The 25,634-nt window shown below is 41.5% G+C and overlaps 1 protein-coding gene across 2 annotated transcripts in view; it reads left to right on the top strand.

Annotated features, from left to right (window-relative positions):
* The first annotated feature begins 5,079 nt into the window (after positions 1 to 5,079).
* Positions 5,080 to 25,634, top strand: part of LOC140068938 (inactive hydroxysteroid dehydrogenase-like protein 1) — a 40,580-nt gene continuing 20,025 nt past the window's right edge. Inside the window, exon 1 of one of the 2 annotated variants that reach the window (XM_072114290.1) lies at positions 5,080 to 5,186. The gene's annotated coding sequence lies outside the window, so the exon portion shown is untranslated. Of the gene's footprint in view, positions 5,187 to 21,889; positions 21,979 to 25,634 lie in introns of those variants that run through there. The other variant, XM_072114289.1, reaches the window with a different exon arrangement.

The raw sequence follows: 25,634 nt of genomic DNA, 5'->3' as shown, positions 1-25,634 counted from the left end.
AACTTTTTTCTTTCTTTTTTCACTTATGCTTGATGGTTTTTGAAAATAACAGTATAAGTATATTTCTACTAACCATAGTCTCATGACGTTCACTCACAGTGGCATACACCTCAATATGGATCTTATCCTGTTGTGCAGATATATATCTTATATTAATTCTATACTGGACGAATTTGACCATTAAATATAGGCGTGCATACAATTTTGTACTTACGAATGTCCCTGACGTTCTTATTCGTCTCGGGCACTAATTTATCATGATCCTTCTATATGACTGCCCAGGTGATCAGGTCTTAACGACTGTATACTTACCTGTGCTTATCTTAGATCTTCTATAGGATGCTCTGTCGGCACCTGTCCGAGTTCCCGTTGGTCCGGTGCTCTGGCCCTTGGAGACGGTATCCATAGCAACGCCACGGGGTGTTGCCTCAGATCACGTGATCACATCACATGATGAGCATGTGATTGGATACCAAATCCTCCACCGAGGGAGACCACCCATCCGCGTCACCAGTCAGGTCCAATGGGAACCAACGGGAACTCGGATGTAGGCGGTTTATAGGTGACGTGTATGGTTACTATGCACGATGGGAACCTCGTGTTGGATATTTAACTAGATGCCGCCTGCACATACTTAGGGGCGGTCGGAATAACGTCATAGACACGTGCCCCCCACCCCCCACCTGATTGTCAGACACGGGCATCTGATTGGGCAAACCCACCACCCAATGGCAGTCTGGACTAGCATATAAATTTATACTCCGCACGCCGCTCACGAGCTAAGCCCGCTACCCCTGATGAAGCCGAGTACTCGGCGAAACATGTTGGGGGGCTTTGGTAGCTAAATTTTAGTCAGCAGGGCACGCCAATCCAGTGTTCAGTTTAATATAAAACTACATAGGAGGCAGTATAGGATCAATACTAGTAGTGTGTGGTGTGAATGATTTTTCCAGGTGTATGGGACGACTGGGCCAATTGATAATCAGAATATGTAGGGTGATTTAACAACATGGCATCACTGCATAGATGCTAATAAAGCAGCCCATTTTAGTGATTGGTCAACTGGGGATCATCTTTTCACCTTTCCCTAAATCCTACAGTTGAAACATGAAATATTGGGTCACACCATGAGGACCTATGTAGTATCATAACGCAAAAGAAAGGTTTCCCCAGTAACCCATCTGGGCAATATGGTGAAAAAAAGCCTGTTGATCTGACCAGGAGGTGCGGACTGCATCCTTCTGAGTTCACTTACCTACATAGATTCCGTATATTTAACCCACATTGGAGTCTCACCTGACACCTCACCTGTAAATCTACTACCCACAACTACTGTTCGCCCCATTAACATTTATGTGGCATATATGACACCCAGTCTGGGGAATCCGGTAAACCAGCACTGGGATATTTTTACACGTGGCATTGGTGCAACCCTGTGTTCACAGTTTTTGGTCATCATCTATTATTTAATACTAATAAAGGTTAAGTTTTACTCCTTGGTTATGGTGCCTTAGGGCTAGTTAGCTCCCCCTTGTTAAAATTAAAAATAGCCTACCAAGTAGAGATTTCCCATTTCTTATTTTGTTTGGTCTCTTGTTTCACTGTACCAGCATGAGCTTGCATCTTCACAAGGTCTTTATTCTGTTCTTTGGTTGATATGCACATTTCAGACCAATAAAAATTGTAACAACAAAAACTGTAACAACAAAAATTTCAAGTTGAAGTTCCGGGAAAGCGGAATTACAAAATTCACAGTTTAAGGTCGGCCACTTGGGAACATATATCTGTCTGCACGGATACACAACCCCGTGGCACACACTGGGCTGGGCAAGCACACATTTGTGTAAATGTAGCCTAAGTTCCAAAAATGGAACTTATTCAGGCACTTAGTGGTGATGAAGTGCTGCTGCACACTACTTCGACTCACCCGAGCATTCTGGAGATGGAACTAAACAATTGCCTGCTGCTGCTCAAAGATCCTTTCCAGCATATGTAAAGTGGAATTCCAACAAATTGGTACAGACCAAAGTAAGCAGACCAAGGTTCCTCTGTAGTGCAGATAGGCGAGCAGAAGCAGGGTTTTAACATAAAAAATGTGAATACATGGCACACACCTCAAGCAGTGACTTTGGCAGGTCTGTATAGTTGCCTAGGAACCTTTGCACCACCAAGTTGAGCAAATGCTCAAAACATGGGATGTGCATCAACTTGGCTTGTCCCAAAGCTGCAACAAGGTTATGGCAATTGTTGAGTACCACCTTGCCACGCTTGAGGTTCAGTGGCACTCATTTATCGCTACTAGACCTAAGTCCACAGCTTGTGGGGGGTGTTTGGTCTTTCACCCAGACGGACGAGTTTTAGCACAGCCTGTTGCCTTTTCCCATGGCTTTATTAAAAGTGGTGGTGTGGGTGATGTGCTGACTGAATGAGGAAGCAGGAGAGGAGGAAGCAACAAGTGGTGTCTTGCAATCTTGGGTAGGGTACCCAATGAGAGCCAGAGTGCCTCCTGTCTCAGGACCAGCTGCCACTACATTTACTCTGTTGACCATTAAGGAGATGTAATGTTGTGCTTAGTGGTAAGTTGTGATGTGCAACTTGGGGCTAATAGCATTAAGAAGTGCAAATCTGATTTTGTCCATAACCTGTTGGTGCTGGGTGGGGACTGCCTGCCTAGAAAAGTAGTGGACGCTGAGAGCTTCATACTCTGCTGCCATCAGATCTTTAAAGATCTCCATATCCACCAGCCTGAATGGGGGCATTTCAAAGCCAGCAATTTTGAAATTCTCCTACGCAGGGCAAAACTTGCTTTTTCTTTGCATTATTTGGGAGATGGTGTTGACAGGCTTGGTGATGGTGACGGCAGTGGTGGTGTCACATCCTTCCATAGTGGGGAGACTGGGTGTCCTTGTGACTTGGGAGGCGATTGAACAGGCTGAGCCAACCTAAGCAACAGGGGTAGCCTTAGGTGTTTTCAGACTTTTTGGGTGTCTCAGCCACTGCAGCTCAGGTGCGTGGTTATACATGAGATGCTCAGACTGTGAAGAAAGAGACAAAAGACGCACTCTCCCACTCTCCAAAGAAAAACACAAGCTACATCAACAGCAGCAGCCCCCAGCCACATCTCTGTCCCTTAAAAGGCTTTCTGGGTTTTAAATAGACTTGATATCTGGCCAGGGATGGGGTGAAGAAAAAATTAATAAAATGTATCCTTACTCCCCCCGATGCTGCCATTTTCCTGCACCGCCGTCCATTACTACCATGCCCCTATTTGTTTACAGAGGCATTGGTTCCCCTCTGACCACTTCCACTCACTTGATACACATTGAAAACGATGCTATGTTAGGCGCACAGCTGGACAGATGGGCATGCCCGTCTCTGTAAACAAACAGGGGCACAGAACTGATGCGTGGTGGAGCGGGACAATGGGAGCACTGCAAAGGTAACAATAAGTTTTTATTATTTTACAGCCCTCCAGGCTAGATATATAGTTTTTTTTAAAGCCCAGACAACCCTTTTAATTCCTGCTTTCCTCATTTAAAAAGACCCTCAGTGCCAAACTTTACAGTGACCGCACCTTTAGAATCTAAGTAGTAATGCACGCTATTCACTTTCAGCAGCTCGGTAATGATCTAGGTATTAAAGCATGCTATTTACTGACAGATGCTCCTTAGTGCACACTATTCACTGACTTGAGCATCTTTAAAATCTTGATATTAGTGCCACTATTCACTGACAACAGAACCTTTACAATTTAAGAATGACTATATGCTTTTCACGGGAACCAGCACCTTAAGGATTTTTCTGGAGCTGAAAACTATATAGAAACAGGACTTTCAAGATCTTGCTAGATGATGCCATAGTAATGGCCTGCTAGACACGATACTAATGGAATGTAGCCAGCCCTGTGAAGCTAAGTCTAGAGATTTTGTCTATACTGTACACCTTCCTTTATTTCTTATCCTATACTACTATACTAGTGGCAATATGTGGTTTTACATCTGACACATCATGTGTGTTAGAGGGTTATTGTTCACAATGTTTATGTTAAATGTTTCATTTGTAATTCCTCCTGCAGAATCCTCAGACTCCCATTGGTTACTAAACTCAGACTACCCTTGCAGTACGCTCCTAAAGTTTATAAAAGGAAGCTCATTGCAAGACTCCAGCATTTTCATCCTGTCAGACATTGCAGAGTTTCCTCAGTAGTTTTGTGTGTAAGCCTGCAGAGACAGCCAGCCTGCTAGCCACTTTCTCCCTTCCAAGAGATATACTTTGCCAGACTGGCAGCTTTGTGTGCCTAATTCCATAGAGACTGCATTCATTAGAGCTGCCTAAGCAGCCTTAGCTATTTTCCAGCCCCTATCTACTGGACCAGGGCTGAGGGACTTTCCCAAGTAAAGCTACAGATCCAACCAATCCACTGCCTCGTGGAAATCTGTTACAACCTGTCACCCGCTTCTGCATTGGACTGTCTGGTTAATAAAGAGACTGTGAGTATATTGTTCAACATCCCTGACTCCATGTGTGATCCCTGGCTGCTGCTGCTAATACCACAGGCCTCTCATTCACCATCTGCGCGGGGATCTATTACTACACACACTGAGAGTGCCCAAGGGGGAACTCACAACTACATTGTGGTCTCCCCATCGCCGGCCCTGATGGGCATAGTTGAGACCTGTTCATCTTGACCAAGCCACCCATGACATAACTCTATGCTGCACTACAAGCCTGCCACTCAGATTGCAGGGAATATTCTCATCTTTCCAAGTATTGTTGCATAATCCTCTATGATCAGTAAGAATATCCCTATAGCAGCCTATAAGTAGCCTAATGCAGTTCCTCAGAGTGCCCTAATAAGAGCAATTATTTCAAATTTTCACCTGTACCTAAAACAACAGCCTCCCATCTATATGTAAGTGCCCTGCCCTGCCTATCTAGCTCTGTCTGGACTCTGCTCTAATACTGCAGAGTCACATGTCCGGCCTGGTAAGTCACAGGCATGCGTACAGAGGACATATGTGTGGTCGCTTAGAAAAGGCTAAGCTTCTTAGCAGTCAATTAAGTCAATTGACCTGGATCCCGAACAACAGGTCTTGTTCGATCTCCAGATACATGGGTGCGAAACCCACCAAATTCGCTTTGGACTTGAACTTTGCAGTCCGAGGCCACTCATCACTACTCATGGGGTATGTAAAAAACGTCATTCACTGTAGTGCATAAGTAGCATGTTAGATTTATTCTGTTAGTAGGATTAAAGTTATACCTTTAATGTCTGGGCATATGGCAGCTGCCAGTGGTTCAATGGATAATATTAAAGATGACAGGTGACTGGGGGCACCTCTGTCTCATCCCAGTTGACAGGGTAAACAAATTGGGACATACACCATTGAACAATACAGTAAGCTAAATGATGAGAATATAAAGCTTGAATAGCCATGAATATGTGGTCTTCTATGCCTAATTTACTTAGAACTAAGAAAGCATACTCACAATTTACTCTGCTTTGCTTCTGCAGATGTATTTATTATTTGCTTGCTGAGCAGGAAATATTTGGAAGACCAATTTTATCAGAATGCTGATATATACCTAGATTTACACTGGATAGAGCCTATGTATCAAAGCAAAGATGTTCCATGGTTCTCTTTTGTGGTGAAATATTGTACTCAGGCCTAGAGAATCTAAAGTTCTCAATTAGTTTTTGCCAAAAGTTTGAGACAATAGAAGACAATTCATGCAATTCAAGATTTGCTCTACTTTCATGTAGGCTTAGCAGAGTATTTAGTATTTTTGGCGCATAAGTGGATAAGTGCTTTATTCCTTTGCAACTTTTTCACTTACACAGCAAAGTTTGCTGCAATTTAGTTTTCATTGTTTCAGATAAAAAGGCTTTAACGAGTATGCAAAATGAGCCTGGGGGCTCCATTAACACTTATGTAACCCAAAGCCACTCATAATTTTAAAAGCCTTTTTTTGGTAAAAGCAAGGGTATAAGAAGATAATAGAAAAGCTTATCCTGCCAGAGGGTGCACACACCAGTATGTCAGTGTGCTTGGTTTACAGTCCTTGATTCTGGTGGTAGATGTCCATTAAGTTAATACTTTGGGGTGCCACCTTTTGCTGCAATTACAGCTGCATGTCGCTTAGGGTATGTCTCAGTTTTGCACATGGAGAGACTGACATTTTTGCCCATTCTTCCTTGGAAATCAGCTCAAGCTCTGTGAGGCTGAATGGAAAGAATTTGTGAACAGCAGTTTTCTGCTCTTTCCACTCAATTGGATTCAGGTCTGGACTGTGACTTGGCCATTCTAACACCTGGATAAGTTTATTTGTGAACCATTTCATTGTAGATTTTGCTATATGGATTAATTGGTGGAATTCATGATTGCTTCCAGACCATTTTTTGGCTGCTTCAGACTAGTCCAATAAGGGGGCGTGACTAATGCGCCAAAAAAATCACAGAGGTTGGACCAAAATTTGGCGATTAGTGTAGACCAGCTAAAAGCAGGTCTAAAAGTAGAACTCTACAGTACTGATTCATTTACACAATAATGAATCTGGTGCAGCACAAGACTAGTGGTGCTCAGATCTGCACTGCCAGAGCCTTGAACACATTAATAAATCTTAAAAAGAACCAGAGCGGCAAAAGACTTCAATATATAAAAATATGTAATATTCTTTATTGAAAGTACATAAATGTAACATATATAACCCTCAAATGGGAAAAGAAGAAATTTGTAAATACAGTATATAGGGGACACAAGTAGCCCCAGATGGAAAAAGGGCAGCACAGGAGACCAGTGGCTACCCCTGTTAGTCCAGAGTCCAAATAGTATAGTAAAAAATAATAAACATAATATGGTCAAAGTATTAGACTCAAATGCATTGGGCAAAAAGTGGCAGTAGTGCAGTAAGAAATATGTAAACCATACACAACACTGGAGGTACCGTCCAGTGGTAGTAATAGATATGTCAAAATACTATTGCACACTCACCCGAAAACATAATGGACAGACACTGGGCAGTTCAGGGGAAAGCCAAAGGGGTGTATCCTTTGGCTTTCCCCTGAACTGCCCAGTGTCTGTCCATTATGTTTTCGGGTGAGTGTGCAATAGTATTTTGACATATCTATTACTACCACTGGACGGTACCTCCAGTGTTGTGTATGGTTTACATATTTCTTACTGCACTACTGCCACTTTTTGCCCAATGCATTTGAGTCTAATACTTTGACCATATTATGTTTATTATTTTTTACTATACTATTTGGACTCTGGACTAACAGGGGTAGCCACTGGTCTCCTGTGCTGCCCTTTTTCCATCTGGGGCTACTTGTGTCCCCTATATACTGTATTTACAAATTTCTTCTTTTCCCATTTGAGGGTTATATATGTTACATTTATGTACTTTCAATAAAGAATATTACATATTTTTATATATTGAAGTCTTTTGCCGCTCTGGTTCTTTTTTGGTATTTTGAGTATATTGTTGGAGAGGCTGAATATAGGGGTATTCTTTGGTTTTACATTAATAAATCTTCCCCATTGTCTTGTTTATAATAATAATCTCCGTCCCAGTCTCAGGTCTTTTGCAGACTAGAACAGGTTTTCTTCCAGAAGGTCATGTATTTGACTCCATCCATCTTTCAATCAATTGTTTCCCTCTTCTCTGTCCCTGCTGAAGTAAAGCAGGCCCAAACCATGATGTTGCCACCACCATGACAGTGGGGATGGTGTGTTCAGGGTGAGCAGTTGTGTTGCTTTCACACCAAACATATCGTTTGGTGTTGTGGCCATAAAAGTTCCCATTTGGTTTCATCTCACCAGAGCACCTTCTTCCACATGTTTGCTGTCTCTCAGGTGGCTTGTGGCAAACTTTAACCAAGACTTTTTATGGATATGTTTGAGAAATGGCTTTCTTCTTGCCACTCTTCCATGAAAGCCAGATTTGTGCAGTGTACGACTGATTGTTGTCCTATGGAGAGACTCTCCCATAATATGCTGTTTCTTTATACACTTACAATTGTTCCAATTAGTGCATAAAGAAATGGCCATCTAATGCTACCATCAGTCAAACTTAAGGTAGATGTCCTATAACAACAGGATGAAGGATTGTAAACCAAGTACACTTACAAGCTGATGTGTGTCCAATATGACAGGATCCACTGTTCTGCATACAAAGATAAAAGAACAGTGGATCCTTGCAGAGGTGGACCACAGACCAGCATGTAAGTTTACTTGGTGTACATACTTTTATCCTGGTGGTAGATTTCATTTTTGGATTGGCTGGGTCTGCACACATTAGTGTCCATGTAAAGAACTTCATATAGCCCAACTGATCAAATCCTTCTTGTATTCTTGTATGCCACAACTCACACAACAAAAACTATTGTATACATAACTTTTAATAATGAGGTCTTGGGTAACTCCTTTGGCTCATTTTATGCTGTTGGCCAAAATTCAACAATACAAAAATGGGTCAAAGAAGTTTTAAGCTTGCAACCCTCGTCACGGGGCCCCATCTCTTGCGAGTCCCTACACTAAACTCCCCAAAAACAAAAATATGGAAAATAACAAAAAAGCTAATCTAGTAGTCCAGAGTCTCAATGACCATTAATAGCATCCATCTGCCAGGGAACAGCACCCTCTGAGGCAAACTGCTCACTAACAAACAGTCCAGCTGCTCTGGGTCATTCTTGGAGAGTATTGTCCAGGGGGATAAACGCAGTTGGATGTTGTCCCTCAAAGTCACCATCTAAAGCTGAATGAAATTGTGAAGAATAACCCACTGCCTTCTTAACGTTGTCTGGGTCCATCTTAATTGGGTTTGCCGCTAGGAATCCCAAACTTTCCACACGCTGTCTCACACGTGTGAGCTGATAGTGCCTCCGATCATCCAAACCACACTGAGGGAATGGTCCCAACATTCACTCACCGGCCACTTTATTAGGTACACCATGCTAGTAACGGGTTGGACCCCCTTTTGCCTTCAGAACTGCCTCAATTCTTCGTGGCATAGATTCAACAAGGTGCTGGAAGCATTCCTCAGAGATTTTGGTCCATATTGACATGATGGCATCACACAGTTGCCGCAGATTTGTCGGCTGCACATCCAAGATGCGAATCTCCCGTTCCACCACATCCCAAAGATGCGCTATTGGATTGAGATCTGGTGACTGTGCGGGCCATTTGAGTACAGTGAACTCATTGTCATGTTCAAGAAACCAGTCTGAGATGATTCCAGCTTTATGACATGGCGCATTATCCTGCTGAAAGTAGCCATCAGATGTTGGGTACATTGTGGTCATAAAGGGATGGACATGGTCAGCAACAATACTCAGGTAGGCTGTGGCATTGCAACGATGCTCAATTGGTACCAAGGGGCCCAAAGAGTGCCAAGAAAATATTCCCCACACCATGACACTACCACCACCAGCCTGAACCGTTGATACAAGGCAGGATGGATCCATGCTTTCATGTTGTTGACGCCAAATTCTGACCCTACCATCCGAATGTCGCAGCAGAAATCGAGATTCATCAGACCAGGCAACGTTTTTCCAATCTTCTACTGTCCAATTTCGATGAGCTTGTGCAAATTGTAGCCTCAGTTTCCTGTTCTTAGCTGAAAAAAGTGGCACCCGGTGTGGTCTTCTGCTGCTGTAGCCCATCTGCCTCAAAGTTCGACGTATTGTGCATTCAGAGATGCTCTTCTGCCTACCTTGGTTGTAATGGGTGGCGATTTGAGTCACTGTTGCCTTTCTATTAGCTCGAACCAGTCTGCCCATTCTCCTCTGACCTCTGGAATCAACAAGGCATTTCCACCCACAGAACTGCCGCTCACTGGATGTTTTTTATTTTTCGGACCATTCTCTGTAAACGCTAGAGATGGTTGTGCGTGAAAATCCCAGTAGATCAGCGGTTTCTGAAATACTCAGACCAGCCCTTCTGGCACCAACAACCATGCCACGTTCAAAGGCACTCAAATCACCTTTCTACCCCATACTGATGCTGGTTTGAACTGCAGGAGATTGTCTTGACCATGTCTACATGGCTAAATGCACTGAGTTGCCGCCATGTGATTGGCTGATTAGAAATTAAGTGTTAACGAGCAGTTGGACAGGTGTACCTAATAAAGTGGCCGGTGAGTGTATAATGTGAATGTCCAAAACCTTCATCAACGAAAATAACAAATGATGCAAGAGATCCAGTAGATCGAGGTAGACATCAAGGCGAGCTTGGTTGGAGCAAAGCAGTTCACCCATTCTGGAAGCCCTGAAGATTGCTGCATCCACAGAACTTCCATAGGCCCCAATATCCACAATTACAAAATTGTACAAAGCCAATTATAAAGCCAACAAGACCACAGAAAAATATTGTTTATAATTGAAGAATCGGGACCCTGAGTGAGCCGGCTTCTTCACACAAATGTGTCTCTCATCGAGCGCCCCGATGCAATTTGGAAATTGTGCTTTGTCCTGGAAACATTCCGATCCGGATCCAGTCTTGAGCGGCAGACTCAGCTCTCAGTTGCTCCCAGATCACTTCGCAGGTTTTACAATCAACTAAATGGTGGGAACACCAAGCAGGAAGCAAACAAATTCCTGGTGACAAGAAACCTAGTAAATAAAAAAGAAAATCAGTAGTATTGTCAAAACATTACAATTTGATCGCAGTTCCTCCAAAAGATGGTCAAAATAGGTAACGGACATCGGAATGTAGTTGCAAAAATTGTCCAGATTCCGCCGCAGGTCAGAATACAGGTTCCTATAGTGAGCCTTCCTGAGCTGGATGAGCCCCAAATCGACTGGTTGTCTTCGGCTCCTTCTCTAGTATAGTGGAATGCCTTCATAGAAGCCTAAGAATGACCCACTCCAGGAGCACATCATCAACAAGATTGTACGCCATCACAACCTCTCAGAAAAAACTAAATGGGTTCTGGGCCAGTGAGGTGGCCAAATTTAAGGTTATGCAAGCTTTTGTCATTATTTGCCAGCCCACCGTATTTTATACGCATATGGTGACATATATGCACCAGAAGTGGTGTTATTGATTTGAACCCCTTACATGTAAAATCCATAGATTCCACAATCAACCATGGTCACTGCATCTAAAGAGGTTTCCAACACTACAGATCCAAAACTGTACCTCATTAGGCTTTTTGGGATGCTAATAATCTCCATGGCAGCTCAGGGACCTGATACGGGACTATGAGTCTTCTTATTTAACAGGTTGCCTGTAAGTCTATGCCTATACATTTGCTGATGGCATTGAAAACAACGACTACCTCTCATCAGAGAGGAGAAAAAAGGATCGACTAAAAAGATGCATATTCAACAATAACTAAATCTTTATTAGTGACAACAATGCTCAAAATTTAAAATGCGTTAAAAATACAAGTGGTGGAGTACAAAAAGAGAAAACCGGGCCGACCCGGACAGGGCAAAGTTGTGGAGAGGTAACTCTTATCGTGGTAAGAAACTGAACCAAAAACGCCAACGCAGTGGCAGTTAAGCTGCGAAGATTTTTTTGTTTGTATTGGCAGAGTGGTGGTATTATACCAACCACTCTGAAACATATGGTATGTAAAGGGTATATTTCCCTGTGCCTGGGTAAGACAACCTGTGGCTACAGGGAGGAAAGAATTATACTACTGTCAGCTCTTACCCGATAATGGGGGATGTGAGGTGTCTTTGCCACTGTCCGGGAGGGTCCGCGTCCCCGACGTACGTTTCGGCTCGGAGTGAGCCTTCGTCTGGGGGTAGCGTCCTCCCGCACTGGGGCCGGCATATAACGAAGAAATGGACCAATGAGCGTTCCGGGAATAGCACATGTGATCGCGGGTCACGTGATGCGTGAGATCACGGCTAACAAAGTCACGTGACTCGGTATCGCGAGATCACACGGGCTGCATCGGAGTTTGGCAGAAGATAGGAAAAATCTAATAGAAGGGCGTATGCATGAAGAGCGCCACCGAGCCAAATCTGTCTTTACCAGGTATTGCATGGAACCTACATTTACCAAATGAGGGTAACCATAATTTAAGATACTTTTGGGGGTATATGACTAATGCAAACTAAAAGGGGAAGGGGGGATTATGTGTACAGAAATAAAAAATAATTAATTAATTAAATACAACGTGTTTGATGAAATTGGAGGATACCTGGAGAGGAGGGGGCTCGAGGGATCCCGAGATACCCCGTGTGGAGAGGAGACACAAGCGGGAGCGCAACCTCGTGTGATACAGTTAACCACTAGAATATATGTAAGATTGTCCGTAGACTCTCACCTGGTGGTTAGTTTAGTAGGGCATGTCACAGAAGTAGATCGGAGCAGCCGGTCTCGATGAACCACGCTTCGGTATGCAGGACCAGGATCCCGGAGGCGTGTAAACCAAAAAGCTAGATGAGTCCCGAGGGATGATGGATTGTTGAGCCGGCGCTTCCTTCGTCTTAGTTCACACAACGTAATGTGTTTAAACAAGGTTTCTTTATTAAAAATGCGACGCGTTTCTGCTCCGAACCGGAGCCTTCATCAGGCATAACATAAGAAGTGGTAGTGACGTGATAACTGTCACGTGATAAACCGGGGGTCTGGGTTCAATCCGGTACCGTAACAGCTTAGGGAGAGCAATTCTTATAACTAAAACAAATAATATATAACACTTTAATCAAATAAATACTTAGATAAATAAATAAATAGATAAAACCAGTTTCATTAATAATTAATTAGTTATCAGGTGCGTAAGAATATCTGTAAACACACATATAGATTTCCATCATATTAAAATGTTCATAATAATAATGGTGAATCATCCCCATAACGATGTATAAAAGGGTTAAAACATTATCAATTCAAACGAAACATAGATAATATTTAGTTTAAAAGATTAGTGCCCGATACATCAAGTCGCGGCTGGCCTTTAAACTGCATCACTATCCCGTTCTGTTCTGGCTACGGAAAGCGAGTGAGGACCTACTAAAAGAAGCGTTTTTGTGTCAGAGACATGATCCACTCGCTCGCACCAGTCCGAGCGGAGAGGAGGGGAGGAAGAAGATCTGAATGACACAGGTAAGTCTCAAACAGATTCAATTACCTCATTCAGGCCCTTCGGAGCAAGCGTATCCAGTTTGAAAATCCAATAGGATTCTCTCCGGTTCAAGGTTTTAAGGCGATTATTGGTTTTCAAACTTATCTGCTCTATTGGGGTTATCGTAATACAATTGAAATCACCCTCATGTTCCAGAGAGATATGTTTAGATAAGCTTTGTTTTAAAAAGCCTATTTTGGTTTTGTGCCGGTGACCATTCAGTCTCATCCTAAGGGACTGCATAGTTCGGCCAACATACTGTTTCCCGCAGGAGCAATCCACCAGATAAATTACAAAGTCTGAGGAACACGACATTTTGGTTTTGATATAAAAAGTTTCTTTTGTGCTGTTAGACACGAAGGCGGTCGCCCCCTCATTAATTGAATCGCAGCATAGGCATAATTTATGTCTGCATTTTTCGACCCCCGGTTTTTCATTTTTTGTTTTATTTCTATCTAGGCACCTCTTGGATCCCCTTAGGATGAGACTGAATGGTCACCGGCACAAAACCAAAATAGGCTTTTTAAAACAAAGCTTATCTAAACATATCTCTCTGGAACATGAGGGTGATTTCAATTGTATTACGATAACCCCAATAGAGCAGATAAGTTTGAAAACCAATAATCGCCTTAAAACCTTGAACCGGAGAGAATCCTATTGGATTTTCAAACTGGATACGCTTGCTCCGAAGGGCCTGAATGAGGTAATTGAATCTGTTTGAGACTTACCTGTGTCATTCAGATCTTCTTCCTCCCCTCCTCTCCGCTCGGACTGATGCGAGCGAGTGGATCATGTCTCTGACACAAAAACGCTTCTTTTAGTAGGTCCTCACTCGCTTTCCGTAGCCAGAACAGAACGGGATAGTGATGCAGTTTAAAGGCCAGCCGCGACTTGATGTATCGGGCACTAATCTTTTAAACTAAATATTATCTATGTTTCGTTTGAATTGATAATGTTTTAACCCTTTTATACATCGTTATGGGGATGATTCACCATTATTATTATGAACATTTTAATATGATGGAAATCTATATGTGTGTTTACAGATATTCTTACGCACCTGATAACTAATTAATTATTAATGAAACTGGTTTTATCTATTTATTTATTTATCTAAGTATTTATTTGATTAAAGTGTTATATATTATTTGTTTTAGTTATAAGAATTGCTCTCCCTAAGCTGTTACGGTACCGGATTGAACCCAGACCCCCGGTTTATCACGTGACAGTTATCACGTCACTACCACTTCTTATGTTATGCCTGATGAAGGCTCCGGTTCGGAGCAGAAACGCGTCACATTTTTAATAAAGAAACCTTGTTTAAACACATTTCGTTGTGTGAACTAAGACGAAGGAAGCGCCGGCTCAACAATCCATCATCCCTCGGGACTCATCTAGCTTTTACGTGTTTGATGAAGTAAGTGTATGGGTAGGCATACACCTACCTCAATTGAGATACTCTATAAAGTGACATGTGCATATTGTATACAACTATTACAAACATTGCAAATTATATAATGAATATATTGTTGATAAAGTGACACATGCATATACAAAATATAACACGAATACATATATATACAAATACACGGTGTGCCAAAAACAACGTATATATACAAATGACAGACATACACTATATAAAAATACACAATATAAAAATTATATATATATATGGTATACATATGTAATCATTTATCTCCATAACATCATATATTTAAGCACACCAATTCTCATTTACCTAACATCTACCTTTCAAATAGCTGGTTTCGTGTCATACATTCACACACTGGCGTCCTAATACACCAGTTTTAATTGTTTTTAATATGTTGTTTTTCTGACTTTTATATTTTCAGTACAAACTTCCATGGGTCCGGATCTACTATATATCCTGTAAACGACAATGAGCTTTCAATCACAGACAAATCGTTTGATACAAGGTCCACATCCACTGACTGTGTTTTAACTAAAGTAGATGTTCAAATCTGCTTTGTATACTAATATGTCTCTTTTCCAGGTTTCTGGATTGCTAACATACGCATTCCATACATTGTTGACGTAATTATGCTTGACTATTTGCTATGCTTGACTATTTTGCTATTTTAGAAATAATTTTTTCACATATTTGTAATAATATGTAATATATTGTATACGTGGTTATGGTTTCAGCCATTCAATGCAATTATTTACGTTTATGTGTACCCTCCTCACTTTCAATCCCTCACTCCCTCACCACTCACACCCCAACTCACCTTGTCCTTCACTATGATGTCTCACATATATTGTGGTTCACCTACTGTCACACCCTGCATAAAATGGCTAATACGATGTATTGATTTCAACCACTCATCTGGGGAGTACAACAGCATCTCTCCAGTACGGCATTGGTGTGCTTAAATATATGATGTTATGGAGATAAATGATTACATATGTATACCATATATATATATAATTTTTATATTGTGTATTTTTATATAGTGTATGTCTGTCATTTGTATATATACGTTGTTTTTGGCACACCGTGTATTTGTATATATATGTATTCGTGTTATATTTTGTATATGCATGTGTCACTTTATCAACAATATATTCATTATATAATTTGCAATGTTTGTAATAGTTGTAAACAATATGCACATGTCACTTTATAGAGTATCTCAATTGAGGTAGGTGTATGCCTACCCATACACTTACTTCATCAAACACGTTGTATTTAATTAATTAATTATTTTTTATTTCTGTACACATAATCCCCCCTTCCCCTTTTAGTTTGCATTAGTCATATACCCCCAAAAGTATCTTAAATTATGGTTACGCTCATTTGGTAAATGTAGGTTCCATGCAATACCTGGTAAAGACAGATTTGGCTCGGTGGCGCTCTTCACGCATGCGCCCTTCTATTAGATTTTTCCTATCTTCTGCCAAACTCCGATGCAGCCCGTGTGATCTCGCGATACCGAGTCACGTGACTTTGTTAGCCGTGATCTCACGCATCACGTGACCCGCGATCACATGTGCTATTCCCGGAACGCTCATTGGTCCATTTCTTCGTTATATGCCGGCCCCAGTGCGGGAGGACGCTATCCCCAGACGAAGGCTCACTCCGAGCCGAAACGTACGTCGGGGACGCGGACCCTCCCGGACAGTGGCAAAGACACCTCACATCCCCCATTATCGGGTAAGAGCTGACAGTAGTATAATTCCTTCCTCCCTGCAGCCATAGGTTGTTTTACCCAGGCACAGGGAAATATACCCTTTACATACCATATGTTTCAGAGTGGTTGGTATAATACCACCACTCTGCCAATACAAACAAAAAAATCTTCGCAGCTTAACTGCCAATGCGTTGGCGTTTTTGGTTCAGTTTCTTACCACGATAAGAGTTACCTCTCCACAACTTTGCCCTGTCCGTGTCGGCCCGGTTTTCTCTTTTTGTACTCAACCACTTGTATTTTTAACGCATTTTAAATTTTCAGCATTATTGTCACTAATAAAGATTTTGTTATTGTTGAATATGCATCTTTTTAGTCGATCCTTTTTTCTCCTCTCTGATGAGAGGTAGTCGTTGTTTTCAATATGATTATTGTGGATCAATATTGACTAAATGTGGTACATTTAGGGTGACCGAATACATAGCCATACATTAGGCCTCGGTTTAAATCAGGGGTATGGTACCTAACCTCCCCATCACCCAATTTCCTGTATCCACTTGTTTATTTTAATTTGCTGATGGCAGTAATAAATTGTAATTAAATAGTATTTAAGTGCAGTATACTACATGTACTAAAAGTGCTTATTATGTTGAGACAAAATTGCAGCAACAAAGACACACAATCTGAAATGTTTACTGTGGATTATCCACTATATAGTTTCGAGCAGGAACGCACAGCATTTATTGGTCAGAGGGCCACATTGTCACACAACTCAACTTCATAGGGCCATACTAGTAACCAGCACCCTAGACGTGCCAGAAAACCACAATACCGCACAAAAACCACAACTGCATATTACTACATTTGTACAATAACTAATACAGACCCCAGAGCAGTCTTCAAGACAGCGCTCAAACCAGACAATAGTAATACTGGAGCCCCCTCCCAGTGGAACAAACCTATAATACAGTGGACCCTGAAAACAGAAGTATAGTACTGCAGACTTATAATGCTGGAGACCCCCAAAAGAACACATACAATACTGTTGACCCCCAGAGTAGACCTATAATAGTGGAGACCCCCATAGAAGGCACTAACACTGAAGACCCCCAGAGCATGCAGATCATACTGGAGACCCCCGGAGTAGGTGCTAATACTGGAGACCCCCCAGAGCTGGCACTAACATTGGAGACCTCCATATCAGACAAAAAATAAAAAACATAAATACTCACCTCTCTAGGCTCCTCTTCTCCTTTCCGCTGCTCTGCCCTGGCTTTTGATGCTGGCTGTACAAGCTAGTGTTAGGATCTAGGACAGAGCAGGGGCAGAGCAGTGAGTACACATATCCTCACCCCTCAGGCCCCCTCCCTCCAGGCACTGCAATGCCAGTGTCAGTAGCCAGGACAGAGCAGGAGATAGTTGGAGCAGTCCGCACAAGTCTTATGTACTCACGACTGCCCAGCCCCCAATACCAATAAGCTCCGTTATTAATGTTCACTATACCCCTATGGAGGTGCAGTTTCTAAACTCAATTAATTTTTAGAAGGTTCATTGTGTTATTTACATATCATAGCCACCGCATTTGCCCACAAATGCTTTATAAATCACTTACAGTAGATTAATACGTTGAAACTTGTATTTAGTATTTCCATTGTTCTGTTTTGATTAGAAAGTGTGAAGTTAGGGACACCAAAAGTGTCCAGTTAAATGACATTTTAATGAAATAATAATAAAAACATAGTAAAACCAAATTAATATTAGATGATAATTGATAATACAACTAGTCCCTGAAATAATATACATAGATGTATGGCTGTTGCAGTGCTGTAACATGAAAGCACGTCCTTACCTTGAGACCTTTAGCATTCATTAGTTGCATAGCATTATAATTGCATAATCAGACCTGTAGGCAAACATCCAAGTTTATTGATTCTGCTTTATACATGGAAATGGTGCCATCTGATATACATGATAAGAACAAGTTTATGTGCCAACTTATGACCATTTTTTAAAAAGTCCTCTGAGCCAAATATCTTTGGAGAAGGTCTGGTGCCTTGGGGAGACTAGATATTGTGATGCCAAGGCTGGCTGGGAATAGAGGCGCAATAAGATGTCAGTTGCCAAGCAGTCAATTAATTTGTTTGCAGGCCGTTAGGCATGTCCTCTGTGGGCATTAGATAGATGGGATTTGTGACTCTGCCGCATAAGAGCACATGTTCAGACAACATTACAGGCAGGAGACGGAGCTAGGAAGAGGTTGCTGCTCTTCATAAGGTCAGTCGGACAGACAGGGACTTCTCAAATTCCAACAATTGCCCTTTTCAGGGAACTTTGGTAGGGACAACAGTCTGCCATGATTAGGGACAAGTGGAAATCTAAAATAATTGTAAAAACCAGGCTTAGTACTATTAGCATTTCCAGCTTTGTACCAGCATTGTACCACACTAAGTTGAGGCATTGGTCAATTACATAGCAGACAGTGTCTCAACGTCCATGAGGTTATTTTTGCTATGCTCAACCTCTGTTGAAAGTGCAGATTTCTCCTTACCCCCTACAAAACTGTCTCAAGTAAAAGTCATGGAGCAGTCATTAAAGAGAACCCGTCATGCAAAATAACCCCCCTAAACTAAATATATTTTCATAAACTGCCATTAGAGAGCATTGCCTCTATCCCTTTATTGTCCCTCTACATGCCTGTAAACCTAAGCAATGAGGTCCTAAAGCTGTATGCAAATGACCTGTGAAATGTCCAATGAAGCATTAGCATATTCAAGCTGTCCACTCTATTCATGAGTGGGAGGTACAGCCAGACCCCCAGTGCATGACTGACAGCCTGTATAATGATGTGAGGCTGTATAATGATGTGCTTCCTGGTGCTGGTGGCCACGCCCCCTGCAGCCTGTGTGTGCATGTGTGTGTGTGTATAGGAGAGATACAGCAGCTCCAGGCAGCCATGTTACAGCAGAACATGTCAGATTCATGTGTAGCTGATGTCTGTGTCTCTCACCTGTATATTAGGAGGATGCAGCATGTCAGCAGATGCACTAACTATGCTTTACTATACATTACACACAGACATGAGCAGGGGGAGGAGAGGGGAGGGGTAACAGGGGTGACATCACTGCCTCTGACCATGTGACCTGCCACATTTACATGATAAAGAATAGATGATTTTACAATGAATAATGTATGAAATAACTAGATAAAGGCTGGGATGGGATCCTTGTGAGCTGCTCCAACAGGTAGTAGTGACAGGACAAGTGACACAGACCTGATGACAGGTGTCCTTTAATGCTCTAGGATGACTCTCCTAGCTGGGAATTTGTGTATCCATTGTATCCCTTGGGGATAAAATCAGATGTGCACTACACAATTGCCATTAGTCCTGAGGTGCACCTCACAACTGACACATGGATGAGTAAGCATGGACAGGGTTATTACATTTCCTTAACTGCCCACTGGGTTAATATAGTGGTGGCTAGTCGTGAGACAGGAAGCACTTTGGCTCACATTCTGTTCCTACCCTGGATTGCTGGGTTGGGTCGGCTCCAGGTCTCTGTAGGTCCCTAGACGACAGAGCCTCAATTGGCCCTTTTGCAGAGAACTCATGTGGTGGCATTATATACAGCCCCTCATAGATTAATTATATACAGCCTCCCACTTGGATTAATTAAATGCAGCCTCTCCTTTGTGGGTTAATCATATAGACCCCCCATGGATTTATTATTTGAAGTGTTGCATGCCACCGAGAAGTCATCATGCCGGCTTGCCATCTGCAGTGCGCACCCCACTGTGCTTGTAAATTGCATCTGATAATAGATTTTTTTGTATGGACTTGCAAGTTTGTGCATTTAGTAATCTGTGAGCAGTAGCGCCAACACCCAGGCCCTGCTATCTGCTGACTGCCAAAATGAATGGGCCACTCCAGGCAGCTATGGGCCCTCGCAGCTGCCCAGGCACGCCCGATGCTGCCGCAGACCATGTTGCCATACATCACATGCCTCCAGTTGCCCCCTCCTTCTTCCCTGCATTCTCCTCTCCTGCTTCTTCATCCAGTCACTGCAGCGCCTGCACCACCAGTTTCAGTCAATTCATGGGGAAATGGAAGCAGGCTGTGCTAAAACTCATCTGTCTGTGTGAAAGAAAACACACCACCAGGGAACTGGTGCGCCAAAATCCCAGGGCAATTCAGGGAAAAACGGTGCAAATCGGAAATATTCAGGTAACACGACGGAAAAATGTGATTCGGGCCCTTAGTAAATGACCCCCAATTAGTCCCTATGTTTCTCTAAATGCTGTTAAAGCATGTATTCACATTTTCAGTGTTTACACCCTGCTGATGCTCGCCCATCTACTCTGCAGAAGAATTTTGGCCTGTTCAGACATTGCCTCATATGTGATGTAAGAACTAATTGGAATCCTATATGCTGAAAAGGGTGAGTGAGCAGAAGCAGGCAATTGTTGAATTCCAGCTGCAGTGCTCCCGGGTAAGTCAAAGTAGTGACCAACAGCATTTCACCAACAATGACTCGGTCACCATGAGGGACATTTATTCAATGCTGCAATGCTTACAATATGCCACAAATGTAGTCAGCTGATGATAATGCCATCATCAGCGCTACCATCCCCATTTTTAGCCTACTCGAAAAAGTTTTTCCAGTCCTGACACAGGATGCAATGGCGACACATGAGGAAGAAGAGGAAGGACAGGCCAATCCACACATGGCTTGCAGGATTAGCTACTAGACCAGTGGTCAGATACTGCACTGTCCAGCCAAGGGACACTTTTGGAACAGGGGAAGGATGAGGAGGAGTTTTGTATAGAGCAGGGTAACACCTGAAGCAGCTCAAGGGCCTCAATGTACCGTGGTTGGGGAGATGCAGAGGAGAATAAAGGAGACACCTCCCTGGTGGACACCCGCCTGGCCTACATGAGCCACTAAATGACTGAGAATAAATAAAAATGTATTTGTCAGCATTCTGAATCATATTAGTAGTTTATATAAGTTTAATTCACATTACCTGCTTCCTGCCAGAAGCATGTGGTGAGTCCCTGGGGAGGGGGCAGCTGCAGTCTGTGTGCCTGTGTCATTCTCCTCTCCTCCACGCTCCCTCACCCCTCCCTACTTCCTATCATGTGTATTGAGCAGACAGAAGAGGAAAGGGGGTGGTGTGGAGAGTAGAGAAAGAATGCATGAAGACACATAGGAACACACAGGCTGCAGCTTCCCCTCCCTCAGGACTCACCATACACTACTGGTGTAAATTAAGCTTATATTAACTACTGAAATGATTCAGAATGCTCACAAAGCCACACGGAGGTAAACGGTAACGCCTGTGATCCGCTACATGGGTTGCGTGAGCACCTGTGACAAACTAGTTTCTTCATTTGGTTCAGGTGTTGGATCCCTCAGAGGGTTCTAGGTGCTTCTATAAAAGCTTGTCTAAGGAAATGTCATATGACCATCTTTCTTGTACCATTACAGAGACAGCAAACATATTAACATTCATAGTATCAGGAAAAAATACATTATGAAACTCCTCCACCACCTAACAAACTTTACTCTCCAGTAAGTGGGAGGTCATATTGGGGCACTGCCAAGGTGTGTCAGTATATGATCACACAAAGGAGACACTACCACCCAACCCAGTAATTTATATAATATGCATGATGTGTCTCCTTGATTTGAAAGGACAACCACCTCACTAAGAAATTCATCTCATTCTATTTTTCGTTCATCTAAATGTAAGTTTCATAATTATTATGGTTACTGTTGTATGTTTTAGATTATTATTTGAATGGAAATCATACTTGAAAATCTGATGTATTATTACATACTGTACATAACATACAGATAGATCACTACCTTCACCTTGTATCATAGTAGATGAGATAAGGATGGTACATGTGTGGCTAAATCCCTATTGCAGGGGTATTTAAATGTAGACAATCAGAATTAGAGAACAACACACAATTTCCTTAATGTCAAGGTTATAGTGTAATCCTATGTGAATACACAGTGGCCACAAAAAGTATTCAGATCCCTTTTTCACTCTTTGTTTCATTGCAGCCAATTGGTAAGATCCAAAAAGTTCTTTTTTTGCTCATTAATGTACACTCTGTACCCCATCTTGATAGAAAAAACTGAAATGGTAATTTATTTGACAAGAAAAAGTGAAATATCACATGGCCATATTCAGACCCTTTGCTTGGTATTGAGTAGAAGCAGCTTTTGAGCTAGTACAGCCATGAGGTTTCTTGGGAATTATGCAACAAGTTTTTCACACCTGGATTTAGGATCCCCTGCCATTCTTCCTTGTAGATCCTCTTCAGTTCCCTCACACATCCCAAAAAATGCTGATAGGTATTAAATACAGGCAGGATGTGTATACTCAAAGGCAAATATCATCCAAAAATATACTTGAAAAATATATCTTTATTAAATATACATGGCACAAACATCTTAAAAACTCTTAAAAACACACAAATCCATGTGTGTACTACTATGCATGGTATTGAAAATGAACATCCATATGCTTCCTTGACCCTCTGATCTGAATGAAACCTGAATCTGGTGTGCAAAGTGCTAGAGCGTACAGATTAAGCTGAATCTGAATTAATGCATACTATGTAACACATACTACATACTATACATAATATATAACATAATATATAACGCATTATACTATACATAATGTATAATATAAACTACATACTATATATATCTAGACTAACCAAGTCACTATTTAGTATGGAATATGTAAGTAAGTATGAAACATGGCATTTCAGAAACAGCTACAAGAGGATTTAGATGAAGAAAAATTAAGATATATATAACCAAGTAAAAATGGGAAGGAGCCTGTCGTCCAGGACACTCATGGATTTGTGTGTTTTTAACTGTTTTTAACATGTTTGTGCGATTACAAATATATCTTTATTGAATATACATCGCACAAACATGTTAAAAACATTTAAAAACACACAAATACCTATCAGCATTTTTTGGGATGTGTGGCATGTTAAATCTTGTAACAGGTTGACAGCTGCCACCACCACCATGTGTCACTCTTGGGATTGTATTTGGTAGGTGATGAGCAGTGCCTGGTTTTCTACACACATACCGAGTAGAATTAACACAGAAAAGTTCAATCTGTGTCTCATCAGACAAGAAAATCTTATTTCTCATAGTTTTTTTGCAAATTGTATGCTGCTTTCATAGGTCTTGCATTGAGGAGAGGCTTCCGTCAGCGCACTCTGCCATATAGCCCTGACTGCAGGGTTGCAGAGAGATGTGAGGTCTTGTATAGACAGATGTGTGCCTTTCCTAATCATGTCCAATCAGTTTAATTAAATAAAGATGGACTCCTGTGAAGGAGTTAAACCATCTCAAGGAGGATCAGAAAGATATGGGCAACATGTGAGTTAAATATGAGTGTCATAGCAAAGGGTCTGAATACTTAAAACAATATGATAAATCAGTTTTTTGTTTAATGAATTAGCAAAAATATCTGCATTTCTATTTTTTCTCAAGACTAGTATACATTAATGAGCAAAAATGACCTTTTTTGATTTTACCAATTGGCAGCAAGGAAACAAATAAAAAAAATTATAGGGGTCTGAATACTTTCCGTACACCCTGTATGCTAGACACAGAATAAAAATGTAAATGAGATCATTGTAAAAGAAAATTACCTGCAAGGTATTGGTGTTTATCTGGCACATAGTGCTAATTTCCATAATTATCTTACAAACCTGATGTAACCGACAGCCCAACTTTCCAGTTTTCACCGACTTTGCAAAAATGGTGTGACTGAAGCAAAAAACAATTAAAACTATGAATTGACTGGAGTCCGTAGAAAACCTCTAGAAAATCCTTGGTGACAAAGTTATGGCCAAGAAATAATCACAGAACTGTGGAACTAGAAAAAAAGTTGTGTACTGTGTTAGCCAGTTGAATAAATTCCTGTTGCTTTTGATAGGTCAAATAAAGTCCCCTTCTTGAGATTATCATACCTTTTAATGGCTAACTGAAGTATAAGATGTTACAAGCAAGCTTTCGGGACTTCTTAGGTCCCTTCAATAGGCAAGTAGTAGTGCACAGCGTGTGTGGAGGATGTAGTAGTGCGCCATGTTTGGAGGAGGTAATGGTGCATGCAATTTGAAAACTTGCTACTAAAACTATAAACTTTCTAAAATTCAAACATGAAAAAAATTATGGAACTAGAAGGAAGATAAATTGCAAAAGTTTTCTAAAAAAATACGTGATATGACTTTTTGTCTAGAAAATAGAACATTTGAAAGTTCGAAAATTGTTTTTTCACATTTTCTAAATTGTTGAATTTTTTGGCGCAGAAAAAAAAAGACCAATCAACAAAATTATACTACTAATATAAACTGTAACTATAAACTGTTCTGTGAGCAGAGACATAGTTGAAAATACAGAGAAATCAAAAAATGAAACCCACAGAATATGGTGCCTCATGGAATGTCGTCTGATTTAAAGGAAATAAAACAGACCCCCATTGAGGGAGCTCACTTGGGTACCACTTGGTCTTGATGCATATCACCCCTACAGATGTAGCATGTAGAATCTGTTCTTTTAAATTGGTGACCAGAGCTCATGAGTGGTAGCTTTCAGCAACCCTTGGCCAAACCTAAGTTCAACAGCAATGAACTTTGGTAGAGACAATGGCCCACATTTATCAAAAACAGTACAAACTGCACTATGTTGCAGTTTGCATGTGGAGTGTGCAGAGTGCGCCTGATTAAGGAATTGTGGAACCCATTCTGCATGAATCTGGCGCTCCCTGCACTGCTCCGGCAGTGTGCACCAACATTTCATGGGGTATGCGGCACCCTCATGTATGATAAATGTGGCAAATGCTCTGACTGTGCACCGGAACGCCCCTTTATGTGCAGGAATTTGTGTCATGTCGGGTATAGTGAAGCGGCGACACATATGTGGCATTGACAATGACAATGAAGGCAATTTGCACATAAAAAAACGTGTAATGTCAAAAAGAATACTGGTGCAAGGACCTCAGTAAATGTGCCCCAATTAAGAAAAAATGGCACTCTAGGGGTGCTAGCTCCAAAAAATACAGAATGTCCACCAGGTATAAATATTTATTTTAATAAACATAATATACATAACTCCTAATGATGCATTTCTGGTAAAACTACCCTTTTTCAAAAATAGGACTGGCAGCTATGTGTGGCTGTAAGCAGTAGACAGGTATACCTATGCAATAATGACTATAGGTGAACACAATTCTGTGTGTATATAAAGATAAACAAGTATGACAAGGCTGACATGTAAAATAGCCAATAGGATCACGATTAGGGCACAAATACATACAGTCTCAAATACCATTTACTTACATTATAGGAGTATGTGCACT

Source organism: Engystomops pustulosus, chromosome 7 (genome assembly GCF_040894005.1).
Source record: "Engystomops pustulosus chromosome 7, aEngPut4.maternal, whole genome shotgun sequence".
NCBI lineage: Eukaryota > Metazoa > Chordata > Amphibia > Anura > Leptodactylidae > Engystomops > Engystomops pustulosus.
The sequence above is the reverse complement of the archived record's forward strand: the minus strand, read 5'-3'. Positions and strand labels throughout refer to the sequence as shown.